Source organism: Ambystoma mexicanum, chromosome 4q, assembly GCF_040938575.1.
Source record: "Ambystoma mexicanum isolate Mex_15411 chromosome 4q, UKY_AmexF1_1, whole genome shotgun sequence".
Lineage (NCBI taxonomy): Eukaryota > Metazoa > Chordata > Amphibia > Caudata > Ambystomatidae > Ambystoma > Ambystoma mexicanum.
In genome coordinates, this window is record NC_090928.1 from 541,427,384 (window position 1) to 541,440,909 (window position 13,526).

Sequence of the window (13,526 nt, forward strand, 5' to 3'; positions counted from 1 at the left end):
TTCCGGGTCCATACCAGGACACAGCAAGTCATCTGTTTATTTTCTGATGGTCTACTATCTGGAATTAATCTCATTACAAGAAGCACTATTGGTCATAAAAGGTCCCTATTTTCAGAGCCATGTCTTCTGTCATCTGTTTTCAATACTATTGTTCTCTTGCGAACTGCTATTACCCTATATTGCCTTGCCACCATATTGTGCTCTTGTGAACAGATATTGCCCTATACTGCCTTGCCACTATTGCTGCTCCTCTCTGCTCAGTGCCATCTACAGCCCATGCTAACTTGCCTACTTGCACATTGTTTTTATGGTCGACCAGCAGGCGTACTTACTCTGCCTCTACCGCACTCTGCGCTGCACCCTCTTCCTATCAGCACTGCTAGAGTCTATCCTCAGCAGCTGCAACACTATTTGCAGACCTGACACTGACCCACTCTCGCACACACCCTGTCTCCTGCGCGCCCCGACGCCTAACCATTAGGTCTACTACCCCTCATGCTCCATGCCTCAGTAGCACCTTGTGCCACACACAACAGCAAAATCTGGCCCCAGCTAATGCCATGGGTGCTTGCCCCTGCAACCCTTACCTTAACTTGCCATCCCTATGGCTTGAACACTTTGCATCCAAACCTACCCCTAACCAACCTTGCATAGGTCCTCTGAGGAACCTCAGACTAGGCTCTAGACTACCAGATGCCCACTATCACCGCACTATTACTAACCAAGAACCAATAGCACCTACCACCTGACAACCCTACTGCCAGCAACCAACCTCACACTTCCACTACACCCCTCAAGGCTGCCTTGATCAACACCAGGTCACTCACAGCACACGCACTTGATGTGGCTGACACCATCACCACGCATGACCTCGATCTCTTAGCCGTCACCGAAACCTGGCTCCATGCAGCCTCGGGTCCCCTCCTATCCCTAGCGATCCCTGATGGCTATACTATTATAAGAGGGGACCGCAACTCTGGTCAATCCAAAGGAGGTGGCATTGCCTTTATACATAAAAATACCATTCGTCTTCGCCCTTCCTCCGCGCCCCCTTATCAACTCTGCTGAATTCCTCACAATGAAGCTAGCGATCTCCCCTAACCAGACTATCACTCTCCACCTCATCTACAGACCACCTGGTCCTCTATCGACATTTGCCGAAGATCTCTCCCACATCATTGCTGACAACACTAAGACCAAGTCCCAAATCATTGTACTCAGTGACTTTACCCTGGGCTACCAAGACCCTCCTGATACCCCTGTGCACGATATCAATAACCTGTTACTCAACCTAGGCCTAACAACATATCAATATGCCAACACACTCCAAGGGCAGGATCCTCGATTGGATTGCTACTCTAAACTGACACATTTCCATCGCATCTAACCAACCTTGCTCTTGGACTGACCACCACCTCATCACCTTCAGTATCCCCACCAAAATAATCCACACCACCACTGATATTGCACCTGCCACCGCCACAAGAAACAAGCGCAACATAACCTGCGCCAAATTACTCCCACATCCTCCCCGCTCTCAATGATCGTTCCCGTTCATGCTCTGACCCCACTGTCCTGGTTGACACTTACAACCAGACCATGCAGAAAGCCCTTGACCTCATCGCCCCCACCAAACTTCGTAAACCTAAACCTCGAGCCCACCTCAACTCCTGGTTCACATCACAGCTGAGAACCCTTCGCAAAGAAAAAAGGAGCCTCGAATCACGTTGGAAAAGTAACCCAACTGAAACTAACAAAGCCAGCGTTTTTCTAGCCACTCTAAACTATAAAGAGGCCATACTTCAGGCCAAAAGAGATGAGTATAACAAACGCATTGAACAAGCTCAGTCAAACACTAAGGAGTTATTCAGAATATTAAAGGAACTGGAGTCTCCTGCCACTCCTGACACCTGCTCCAAAGACAGTGCCTGGTGCACTAATATTCAAAAGGCTCTCCTTGGCAAAATCACCACTCTCCAAAACAAAATCAGTGACAAAAAAAAAACAGCCTGCAGGCTAGCGTGCAGCACAAAATCAATCCGATCAGTACTAGCACTAGCCATGATACTCTTAAACCTTTCTCCTTCTCTCTTCTATCCATTACTGAAGTTGAGCACATCATTAATAGCCTCAAACCGTCCAATTGTCAGGGCGACTTATGTCCCCCCACCATCATTAAGGAAGCCTCACAGTCTCGCTCCTTTCATTACCACACTCAAACTCCTCATTCAGTTCTGGGATTGTCCCCGACAACCTCAAGGATGCCTGGGTCATTCCCCTCCTCAAAAAACCCACCTTGGATGCTAACATACCCACCAACTTCAGACCTATTACTACAGTTCCCTTCCTCTTAGAAATTATTGATCGCACAGCATACCTGCAGATCCAAGCCTATCTGGAAACTAATAATCTCCTGGGACTAAAACAATCAGACTTCCACCCTTGGTATGGCACGGAAACCGCCCTCTTAGATCTTAAAACTCAGATTGAAGACCTAAAAGACCAGGGCAAGCTCGCCCTATTACTCCTTTTAGATCTCTCCGCAACCTTCGATTTACTTAATCACCAAATCCTCTGCCGCCACCTCAAAACCGCCGCCAACTTCTCGGACAAAGCCACGACTTGGATCACCTCCTTCCTGGAAAACAGATCCATGACAGTCTTTTCCCCTTCTGCTGCTGCTGATGATCCCGCACCAGTCACCTGCGGGGTTCCTCAAGGTTCATGTGTTTCCCCGACACTCTACAATGTGTTCACAAAACCATTCTTTGATATTTTCGACTATCTGGGTGTCACATATACCAATTACGCCGATGACACCCAGATACTCCTCCCCATCCCCATCACAGGTGACCACAAAACTGACAATCTTGCCATCAATTCTATCTATCAAGTCATCCAGGCCTGGATGGCTCAGCACGAACTGTGCTTGAATGATGAAGACAAAGATCCTCATCCTGGGATCTCACCAAAGACTCAGCAAGCTTGACCCGCCCTTCAAATCCTTCACAATTGATGGCAATACCATCAACGTGGCCAAAGACACAAAAACACTTAGTATCTACCTCGATGCCACCTTATCACTCTCGAGACAAGTTAATGCTGTCTCCTCTGCTGCATCTTACACATGCAAACTCATCACATCATGTCCTCCATTCCTATCGCCAGCCAACTGTACCACATTAGCCAGGACCCTGGTCCTGTCTAAGATCGACTATTGTAACGCCCTCTACCTCGGCTCCAACTAATGCAACATCAACAAACTGCAGATTATCCAAAACAATGCCATTAGAGCGGCACTAAACATACCTAGAAACCTCCACATCTCAGATAACAGACGGTACCTCCACTGGCTATAAGTCTCCCAAAGAGTTTCTCTCAAAGCACTTTCGGTAACACACAAAAGCATCTCTCACCAAGCACCTAGCTACCTGGCTAGCAGATTTTCCCTACACACATCCTCTAGACCACTCAGAAGTGCTCAAACCAACTGCCTTTCCATCCCCCGCTTCAACCTCCAGAGATCAGGCGGGAGCAGCTTTCCCCGTCATGGCTGCAAAGCTTTGGAACTCCTTACCCAACCCACTCAGAGCAGAATCTTCCTTCCCGGCCTTCAAGAGCAAAAACCAAACCCTGGCTGGTATCCCAAGACCAGCCTGATTACTAGCACCCACTGCACTCTTGCGCAAACCCACCAGTTGCTCTGCTTGATTGTTAATATGTATATTTCCTGTATACTTGTATATTTTTTCTGCCTGCATCTGTATTGTAAATCGCCTTATTCCCCTCTCTTGTTCTCTAATTGTATATTCTCTGTAACATGTCTGTCACCTAAACCATGCGCCCGGATGCCCTTGGGCCTGGTGCGCTTTATAAATAAATAAAATACAAATACAGACCAGCATTGGGAGTCATGAGGACGACAGTGGAGTTACAAAGGTTTAGTATAACGAAGCACTAAAGCTTGGTGGCGGTTTGCTGACAAGAGGTTTGGGCATGTGCACAGTTACACAACTAGCAATGGGAAAAAAACTCTGCTCAGCTAAATGCATGTGCTCTGAAATAATATACTAACTCGTAACATACTTCTTGGGGCAAACCTATATATAGTTCACAACCCAATTACCTTGCACTGTGGAACTCTGGTCCTCTCACGTGGTCCTGTCTTCCTTGAGGATTCCCTGTAGGGGTTTATTTGAACGCATCTCCATAATGTTGTCCAGATTTATTACAAGGATAGAAGACTTCCTGAACTATTTAGAAGTACCATCTTTAGTTTGGGACGATTCAATAAAGACAGGCAAATGGCAGCCAAAAGGATTGTGTGTAACAAAGGCATCCTCCTGTGACAATATAGGTGCTTTTTTTGTCCTTACTAGACAAGGCTAACAAAAGCATGATAATGCACCTCCAGGAAACGAGAAAAAAAAACAACATTGTTGGCCCCAACTTCAAAGAGTAACACTTTTAGGCCAGTGTACTAGCTGATAATGGAGTTCAGTGTTACCAATAGCTCCTCTGTGTGCTGCATATGTCTCATATTGCTCGTTTGGCTGCAAAAGATTTGTTTTAGCCAATTAACAGCTTTTGAAGTGTGAACTTCCTCAGGTAGACCCAACTGTAATCAGTGCAGGATCCCACAATAGTGTAATGCCTGAATTATGCCAGGTATCTTCTAACAATAGGGCAGTCACAGTATACACAACATATCCTCACAATCATCAGGATCTCAACTAGCTCATCATATTTTAATACATTTATTTTTTTGTATCCGTCTGGGTTGTAGAGCAACATTGGAATAATTGTGCAAGTTTGTTACATGTTTTGTAGGCTATTCAAATTGATTGTTCTTGACTACAGAGCCGAAAGTCTCTCTCACATAGCTATGTCTAAATCTCTTAAGCCATCGGAAATGTGCACTAACTTTCTATTGTGGCAGTCTCAAAAGTTCTGTTAATGGAATTTTCAAGAGCATGACGCTGGGGTCAGTTCGGCATCTTGCCACTAGGAGATAACTGTAAGGGAGGATAATGTTAATTAAATTGACAGGAAAAGGAAGGCTCAGCTTTTTCCTAAAACTCAAAGGGGTAGGGTTGGGGCACCAATTTAAAAAGGCAGCAGGTTACCGATATTGGAAATCTGTTGCTTAGTTCAATATTTGTATGGCTTCTAATGTATTAAGATACAGTATCACATGAAATTCCAGTTTGTACAATTCATGTCACTTATTTTCAAACATCCACCATATCCCAACAAAATTTGTCCTAACAACATTATCCTTGCATAACCATTAACCGAGTTTATGACAAGGTATGAATCTTTGTTATAGCAAATTCAGCACATGTATCTAATCGCTGTTGATTTTATGGAGACTGTTCCACAACCCCACTAGGTGAGAACAGGAATAATGTTTTTTTTCCTTTCTCCTACCATAGTGGGGGCAACTAGCACTCCGGTGCCATACACAAAACTTGTCAATGGTTAACTTTATAGCAGACTTGATACAAATAGATAATTCAAGCCTGGGACTTGCCACCCAGCTTTAACTTGTGATTTTTAGACTAGAATTCCAATCTATTTTTTCTTCTTTTTTCTTTTTGTCCCCCTTTCACAACAGAGTACCATGATTCCGCCCTGAAGAAGGTGGCAGCTCTAGACCACCGAAACGCGATTAGGATTAAGGGGATTCCACCTCCAGTGTTTGGACAGATGAAATATTTCACCTTTTTGGGGAACTAACAGACTATCTGGAAGCTGTGTTTCTCTTCTCCTGCTCCTTTGAGAGCAATCCCCTAACATGCGTTTTTTTCCCCTCCAGCACTGGGTTTCTGTTCACCGGCATTATTGCCCTTTCCAAGTCTGGCTCTTTACTATTCCTCCTAAACAGGAATGTGCAACGAGGTTCTTTACCTCATTTAGTGTACTTACATTTCATGTCTTGTATATCAAAACTTCCATGTGTATATATAATTTTTCTTTTTTATGCAAATTGTAGTGTGTCAATATCACAATAATCATTTACCAAAATGTTATGGCTGTTGTGGCATTCATTTTCTTGATTCAAGCACAAATATGATGCGGCTCGGGGAAGGAGTAGATACATTTGCCCCAACTAAAAAGCTATCTCACTAAGTTAGCAAATATTGAAGGTGAAGAATACCAGTTCCTATGCAGCGTTTTTTTTGTGTTGATTTTATGTTGAGCATATTCTAATTTGTTTGGGAACTCAAACATCCCCTATGAGAGCATTTGCCCTTTTACTATCAAATCAGCATTACTTCTCAGTAGTTGTTTCTCCACGGAACGGCAAAACTGTCATGACCTTTATGCAGAACTGTGCAAACCATATTATTTGATTCTTCTCAGCTAATATAAATCTACTTCCAGGTGACATTAATTTCAGTAGCTCTGTGTATAGCCGCGAGTAACACTGCAAAATATTCCACGTAGCACTCGTCTTGAAAGCAGCCCTTCAGCCACACGAAGTAGCTAACCCCACATGTCACAATATTCTGGAGTCAGGTATGTGCCCAAACAATAAATTGACTCATTAGCTCAGCGGAAAGTTGGCAGGGTCTTCATCTTTCACCCTATTAGAGGGTATCAAACCTTTTTAACTTCCAACTTGTCTGAATTTACTTTGCATTAATTCTGAAAACCTTTGTAACGCCTCACAATCTTTCCTCAGTGGAAACGAGGAACCTTTGGCTCTTGCTTTACATATAAATATAATTAGCAAACATGATGCACTTGGAATTACCATGCCTTATCTTGAATTCAAGCTTTTATATATTCTAGGTGGGTGGCAGAGCAGCATTGAAGACACAATTGTAACAAAGGATCGGGCATCCCTGTTTCTGTGCAGAGAAAATTCTATCCAACAAAATGATACTCAAGTTTGTGATGGCATGGTGTACCAGCCTGGTGCAGAAAATTCCTCTGCAAGAAAGAATCTTGATGAAGAACCTCCATTCTTTTTACCAAATCTTTGGTTTTATCCAATAGATTGTTTGCATGGTATTACCTGCATGTTATAAAGCTATGTGCATCTGGGTGCATGAATCAGTGCATATTTTTTGCCACTCAACACAAAAACCTTTGTATAGATATTGAAATAAAAAAATCAGCATACGTTGAATACATTACTTTCCCCTAGTTGTGTTATGATTTCTGGCATAGTGTTCGTTACTCTGTTTTTCCAAGGGATTGGGCAAGTGAGGGGCATCAGCAGCAAATGACAGCAATGATAGTAGAAAGTCATTGAGAATCCAGCATGAACAGGGGCTTAACTAAATCTTTAACTCTTTATTAATCAAGACCACCTTTCATAATACTATTTTGCAAATGTTCTTTTTCAAAAATTGCCAATTGTTTACATATACTTCTTGATGTGCTTGGTCATCCTTGAAAGTTATAAAAGCTTTGACAGAATTGTAAGAAAAGCACACGTATCTCCTTTTCCCCATAGAAGAACAAATTGCTTACCTATCGACACTGCTCTTTCTGGTGGACATTCCTTCCACAGATTCTTCATCTACGATAAACCTATCCATAGCGCAGCTGCTCTTTTATGCAGTAACAGGGCACAGCGCAGCATCGATCTAGGCATCCCTCGACAGACAGAACGTTGAGGCCAGTATATATTGAGGCGGTGCACCCTGTGACCTCAGTTCCACCCTTTTCCCTACCACAGACACTGCGGAGCACAGAACCAATTGTGTACTAGTTATCCGCCAAGAAGGGCAGGTAGGGTGGGTGCAAAGGAATCAGTGGGAGGAACATCAAACAAAAAGAACATTACTGATGGGTAAGTCACTTGTTTTTCTAATTGATTACTTCCTCATCTAAGACAGACTCCCAAAGCAGTAGAAAAATCAGGGAGGAGGGCGCGGAGCAAGGACACCACCTAGCCCAGAAACTCTGGAAGACTTCCCTACCAAAATGAGCATCCTGTCCCAAACGGGAATCCAAGCAGTAATGTTTATCAAACGTGTGCACAGACGCCCACGTTGCCGCATGGCAGATGTCCAGGACAGGGACTCCCCTTTGCCTCATCAGCAGGGCAAGGATGGCAGCCACTCCCATCGTAGAATAGGTTCAGAGACCCTAAGGCGCATCCTTTCAAGCCAGATCACAGCATTCAGAGATGCAGAGAATGATCTACCAGCACAAGCTCCAGTGTAACCAATGAAAAGCTGGTCATCTTTCCTAGCCTCACTTTTCAGAGAGACAAAGTAGCTGAGGGCCTGCACAGGTTCCAGCTAATGGAATCGCTCTTCTGCCTTAGAAGGATGAGGCGCAGGAAAAAACACAGGAAGATAGACCTTTTGAGAGAAATGGAAATCCAAGACCACTTTTGGAGGAAAAGAGGGGCACACTGTCAAAGTCACCTTCTCCTTGGAGAAAAACAAGTAGGGAGGTTTAACAGAACACCTGGAGCTCACGCACCCGCTTGCGGAAGTGATGGAGATAATGATCACCTCAAGTTTGAGCAGTCGAGCAGAACATGAATGGTGGCGCTCAAATGGATGACCCATAAGGAAAGTCAAAACCAAGTTGAAGTCCTATGCTGGAACAACAAACTAGCATCAAGGAAACTTGCTACACAACCCCTGCAAGAACTGCACGACAGTGGGGATTGTGAAGAATGAGCCTTGTTCAGGGGACCTCTTGAAAACCAAAATAGCAATGATGTATCCCTTAAAAGTGTGAATCAGCACGCTTGCAGATGCAAAGCTGAAAATGTATTCCATCTGCAAGTATAAAGAGGCTTTGTGGTGGGTCTTCAATCAGTAAGGAGCACATCACGGCCAGTCCCATTCCTTACAGCTCAGCCTCAATACCCAAGCATGAAGGTTCAGGCTGCTGAGGATTGGGCGGAGAACCTGCCCCTCTGATTGGGAGAGCAAGTCAACTCTCATCGGCAGGCACCGCTAAGGGCAGATGTACATGTCCAGCAACTCTGGATACTACTTTCTGCAGGCTCACCTCCCTAGCCTCAAAGGGGGTGGGCTTCCATCTGGGGCGAAACAACGAATAGTCCAGATTCGTCACAATAGTCAGCCTGGTAAAGCTCAGATTGAAGAATCTGACAGGAAGCTTCCCTGCCGTCTGTCACCATAGACAGGAAGCTGTCCCACATCTCCTACTCAGGGTAAGCTCAGCCGCATTTGTCACAGACCACCACAGGCCAAAAGAGAATTTCACCAAGGTGCAAGAAGTGTTCACAGCGTGAAGGGTGAGGCTGCCCGATGCAAACACATTATTGCCCCAAGCGTCCAGTCTCTTACTTTCCATGTCAGGTCAGGTGGAAGAGAGTGGAATGTGGAAGACTTCACATTGGCATTCATGGGCTGCACCACCAAGCTCTCTCGGGAGGCTTGAGTGGAGAGAAGAAAACAGAGCAGAGCGAGCTGGACGATGTTTCCTGGCCAGCTCCCTACCAAATGCCAAAGTAGGCTTTTCCCATACCTCCAGTACAGGGGTCTCAACTGCCACATTAAAGGGCAGTAGTGTCTCCTTCCTGGGACCCTCGTCCAGTATGTCAGTTAACTAGAACAGAATTGTCTGTGTGGACGGAGCAGAGCCCCACGGTATTGGCCACCTTTGCCATCAGCCTCTAAAAAGAGGCCCGAGGCTTACTGGGGTTAGGGGCTGGAAGAATATCCAGCTATGCAGAGGTGTCTAGGCCACTGGCCTCTGGATGTCCTCAGCCTCATAAAATTCGTGTGGGAGGTCCCTCACCTCGCTGGAGACCAGTGATCCAAACCCAAAGTGTACCTTGACCCCTACCTCATTGTATATATCGCACATCTTCAACATATAGGGTCTAAATGGAAGAGGAGCATACTCCCAAGGTTCTTCAGGGCCTGTGGCACCGACCGGAGCTGATGACTAAGTCGGGGCCGGCGCTGAGATTGACGTCCGAAGGAGGAGTCTGGCAGAGGGGAAGCTCCTCCCTCCTCATGGCCAGGCCCGAGCCTGTAGGCATGCAGGAGCAGGTCACAGAAGGCACCCAGCCAGTCTAGGAAGACTCGGTGGGTCCAATCAGCACTGGGGCCAAAGCCACTGTTGCTAGGGAGCCAAAGGCACAGAGGTCAAAGCTGCCGTCGCCTTGGCAAAGATGTTAAGCATCTGTTGGCCAAATTGTTCCCATTCCTCAAGTGGGTGGAAGATTAGGTGGGGAAAGGAACCTTATCCAGTTCTGGAGAGAATATGGATCAGTGACTCTTCTTGGAAGAGGAGGAAGAATGCCAGTGCGAGGATCCACTTAGAACAGGATCTCTTGAGGTGGTGCTTAACTTTAAAGAGGGAGTTTGTATAGGGTGTGCGTTGACATGGAGATCAATATCAACGAGCTCAAAAAATCAATATCCTCGCACTGAATAACAAACAGTACCAAAAGTATACAGGAGTTCCAAAAAACACCATAGGAAGCAGTTTACGCCCCTGTTGGGCTATTTAATACAACACAAGAAAGTCATGTGTGAGCCCTCTTGGTAGCCAACGCGTGTTTCGACCCTCTTTCGTCTTCTTAAAGGCAGGGCCTTTGTAACAAGTACAACCAAATAAATTGCTGGGAAGCATAGAATGATCATGTTGTAAACAAGAAAATCCCATATGTTCACAAAACAGAAAATTCCCTGCATCAAGAGGGGAAGAAAAGAGGAACAAGTGCATAATTCAATTGCCGTGATTTGTTGAAACAAGTTGTATGTCCACATGTAATTCATACACATAGAATGATGATTTTTTTAACATTTCTCATAATGAATCCAAAGCAGTAACAAACATCAAATAGAGTGACGAATTTGGTATTGTTCCCACACAATGAGATTCATGAAATATTACATCCATATTTCATAGAAACAGCACAACAAAAATGGAGAACACACAAGGCAATGTGCTCCAGCCCCACCAGGTGCTTAACACCTAAAACTGGGTGGATGCCAAACCCCAATGTAGTACCTAGAAGTAAATGCTCCACTATGCAAAGTCCACATAATTGTGCTTGCACAATTCACACTTCCATTCGTGTACACCATTGGTAATGTGCTGTGATTCATGCTTGACCCTATGCTCCATGCATGCTAAAGTGTATGTGAATGTGCACTAACCAAGATGACTTAAATAATCTGCAATGGCTTCTGTGTTCCGGCTTAACGTGATTGTAATGTTCCCTGAAAAAATCCTAGGCAACTAGATAAATGCCAAGACAATGTGCACCCAATTCTAAGGTACATTACAATTGTCACCCAAGGGTTGTGCACCATTTAACCTAGTATAAATGAACCATACCATATAGGAGGCCAGTAATATCTCTCCCGAAAAGATGTAAACCCTAACACCAGTCCCCTGGGAAAAGCGACACCGCAACAATATCTATTCATGAAGAATAAAAACAGAAAGCAAAGAGCTAAAACCAACACTGTCTAGTTACAGTTGTTCCAAACAAGCGCAATCTCAAATTGAAGCTAAATGAATTTATAATTACCCCCCCCCCACAGAGGGACAAATGGACAGTATCAAGGACAGACATTTTGTGGGATTACAGCAAGCGCGTTTGAACGCCAGGGGCGGAGACCGACAGTTAAGTCTTCGACAGCTTGAAGCACGTAGGATCTGCAAATTCAGGTACACAACGCCGGGGTTAAATCAGGATCATGAACTGAATGTCTTTTTATAGAAATACTGGTTTTGTTTCAACCTCATATTGGACATTTTGGTGACGCTTGTATCGTCTTAATGTTGTTTGCATCTAGTTTTTCAGCCACAGAGGGTTCCATATTAGGATAACGCAGTTTGTTGATAATAATTCTTATGGGCAATGGTGTTAGATAACAAACAGGTTGGATGCACATCCCCAATGCAGTACAACATTTCCATTATGATACAATTTTAATGTAATGAAAGTCTACCAACACGTGTAGTTGACCAATAACAAGTGCAGCGATGCACGATCAACCCAATGGCACAGATTTCTGGGCATGTAACTTGGCTATTCTGCTATTAGGAAGTGGAGGGAAGTCATAGGCACTCGCACTTTCCAATTTACAAATTTGATAGCACTGATCATGTGGTTTGGTGCGTTACATGGATAGTCATTTAGGTGCTTTGCTACATGCAATTATATTTACAAATTATATGATGTAGCCTGTCTGTTACAAACATGCTATTTAGCATTTAACCTGGTAAATGACACTATTTTGTTTCTTTTCCTTGTTTACATATTTCCGCGTTGGCGTGGTAGGTCACGTGACACCTCAAACGCGGTCACATGAGCATGGTCGTGGTCACGTGATAACAGCCCATTAACAAGCTTATTCAGGCTGTATTCAAGCCGTACCGGCTAAGGGGAAGGTTTTCTTTGTGGTATGGCATCTAAGCCAGGGACTCGTGTGAATCAATATTCGGTTAAGTGAAGGGTATTTCATAAGACTTTCTCAGAACTTTTTGCTCCTTAAAAGGGAATCTGGATGCAAGACTCACAATGTACTTGTATTATATTTGCAGGGGACGACATATTCTCTATTTTTGCATTTTTACTGTCCGGAGTTTGCAAGAAGCACATATTGACAACGTGCAGTCAAGTACATTTATCATTGAAGAAAATATGTGCATCTTACTGACATAAGGACTTGTGGTAATTATAAATTTAGAGGCAATTTGAGATTGCGCTCATTTGGAACTGTAACTAGACAGTGTTGGTTTTAGCTCTTTGCTTTCTGTTTTTATTCTTCATGAATCTGATATTGAGGTGTCGCGTTTACCAGGGGACTGGACACCTTTCCAATGACCGGCCGATTACGGCGTTGGGGTTAACATCTTTTCGGGAGTGATATTACTGGCCTCCTTTATGGTATGGTTCATTTATACTAGGTTAAAGGGTACACAACCCTTGGGTGACAATTGTAATGTAGCTTAGAATCGGGTGCACATTGTCTTGGTATTAATCTAGTTGTCTTGGATTTTTTCAGGGAACATTACAATCACGTTAAGCTGGAACACAGAAGCCATTGCAGGTTATTTAAGTCATCTTGGCTGGTGCACATACACTTTAGCATGCATGGAACATAGGGTCAAGCACGAATCACAGCACATTACCAATGGTGTACACTAATGACAGTGTGAATTGTGCAAGGACAATTATGGGGACTTTGCATAATGGAGCATATACTTCTAGGTACTACATTGGGGTTTGGCATCCACCCAGCTTTAGGTGTTAGGCACCTGGTGGGGCTGGAGAACATTCAGGTTCTGCCACAATGGAATGCAAGACTATTTCTATTTGCAAAACATTTCTGATATATCATTGGTGGTACTCATAATGTTTTATGATGATTTTCTTCCTTTTGTTTGTCTTGTGTGTTCTCCATTTTTGTTGTGCTGTTTGTATGAAATATGGATGTAATATTTCATGAATCTCATTGTGTGGGAACAATACCAAATTTGTCACTTTTTCGATGTTTGTTACTGCTTTGCATTCACTATGATTTTTTTTTAACATTTCTCATCATTCTATGTGT

General features: G+C 44.0%; 1 protein-coding gene across 6 annotated transcripts in view; it reads right to left on the bottom strand.

Moving 5' to 3' along the window:
* REPS1 (RALBP1 associated Eps domain containing 1) overlaps positions 1-13,526 on the bottom strand; it is a 2,155,944-nt gene that overhangs the window by 1,682,597 nt on the left and 459,821 nt on the right. The window lies entirely within an intron of this gene.